Source organism: Propithecus coquereli, unplaced genomic scaffold, assembly GCF_000956105.1.
Source record: "Propithecus coquereli isolate 6110/MARCELLA unplaced genomic scaffold, Pcoq_1.0 Scaffold241, whole genome shotgun sequence".
NCBI classification, from domain to species: Eukaryota; Metazoa; Chordata; class Mammalia; order Primates; family Indriidae; genus Propithecus; species Propithecus coquereli.
Window position 1 is genome coordinate 2107953 of NW_012147964.1, and position 1975 is coordinate 2109927.

A 1975-nucleotide genomic window follows, 5' to 3' on the forward strand; every position below is an offset into this window, starting at 1 on the left:
TTTTTTGTAGAGATTGGGGTCTCACTCTTGCTCAGGCTGGTCTCGAACTCCTGACCTCAAGCGATCCTCCCTCCTCAGCTGCCTACCCTCCTTTTTCTTTTATTGACTAATCTGCCTCATGTCAGTGATTTTACAATGGACCTTTAGGGGGCCACGGCGCTTGGTCCCTACACCCCTGAAACATCTACCCAACCTCACACAGACAAACATGGGCTCACAGAGATGGAGCAACTTGCCAGGAGTCACACAGCACATTGGCTGCCCCGAGAGGGTTCAAAGGACCCAAGAAATCATTTTAAAGGAGTGTTTGGATGTGTGTGTTTTGGGCAGATAAGTGAGTTCCCAGGCCTTGATGGGGGTTCCCGTGGAAGGTAACACGTCCTCCCAGGTTGCCCCCTCCACCAGGAAGTCCACCTGCATTGCTGCACTGCCACCTCCTACCCCGCAGGCCTTTCTTCTGGCTGCCTGTTCATTTGTTCATAATTTCACAAATGTTTCCTGAGGCTTAGTGACACCATAGGGGACAAAATAGACTCCAAGCAACATCAATAAAACAGCGGCAGTGGCGCTTATAGCCCAATGGGGAAGATGGAGGAGAGATTAGTAAACAATCTACGTGTGTGATTATTTCAGAAACGAATAAAGCATTGAAAGAACATGCTGAAGTGGCAGAGACCGAGTTTGTGGGTGCCAAGGAGGGGGAGGACAGGCTTCAAGTTAATCAGCCTCAGGCAGGGAAGGCGGCCACTGAGGAGATACCGTTGAAACCAAGACTTGAAGGCCGACAGGGAGTGAGCCTTGGAAATACTTGCAGAAAGCCAGCGGGCAAAGCCTGTGCAAAGGCCCTGGAGCAGGACCATGCCTGGTGTGTTAGAGGCACAGCGAGGAGGCCTGTGTGGTTGGAGCAGAGTGAGGAGGGGGACAGAGGGAGAAGAGGAGGGCGTGGAGGGGATTGGGGAGGTTGTGCAGGGCCTGGTGAGCTTTTAGAAGGACTTGGGTTTTTGTCCCGAGGGAGGTGGGAGCCATGGAGGGCTGTAGGCAGAGGAGGGACAGGCCCTGACACAAGTGCTCCCGGGCGCCCTCTGGTGGCTGCTGCGGGGAGGACAGACTGTGAGGTGCCCGGTGGAGGGGCCGGGTAGGGGTCACTGTGTTAGTCCAGGTGACTCCAGGTAAATGAGGCCGGACCAGGGAGACAGCCACCGAGGGGGAAAGCAGCGATCGGATTCTGGGTGTATTTGGAAAGCAGCGCCAATCGGATGCGCTGAGCGATGGGATGCGGGTGGGAGAGCGAGGGGTCCGGCTGAGCCCTTGGAAGAACCGAGCCGCCCTCAGCCAAGACGGGGGACGTGGGAGGAACAGTTTGCGGGGCTGGCTGGGCAGAGCACGGCCACGTTGAGTGCGAGGCCCCGGGAGCCCCCGTGTGGAGACATCAGGGGGCAGGTGGCCGCGGAGCCTGGACCTCCAGGGAGGCCTGGCGTACAGACAGGACTGCGGCCGCTGTCAGGTGCGGACAGGTCTGGAGCCCCGGTGTCCTGAGCAGGAGGGGGGACCAGGCTGGGACAGATGCTACCGAGAGGACCGAAACAGACATTGACCTCGGCATTGCGCACAAGATGGCCACGGCAGGGAACAATCTCTGGGGAGAGGAGGACGCAAGCATCAAGCATCTGAGTCTGCCCAAGACTGAGACAGGGTGACCATATGATTTATCGTCGAAATCAGGACGCTTTTGAGCGAGAAAGGGGGCGGAAGTTGGCACCGTCCCAGCCAAAGCCAGGTGTGTGGCCGCCCCAGCTCAGGAGAGGGTTGGAGAAGGGGAGGGTGGTGACGACTCATCCGATTCCATGAGTTCTGCTGCAAACACACGGGCAACATTGTGTTCAAAATGTAGCACCCTGGGAGGCCGAGTTGGGACGATCACTTGAGATCGCGAGTTCCAGACCAGCCTGAGCAAGAGCGAGAGCGAGACCCCCCC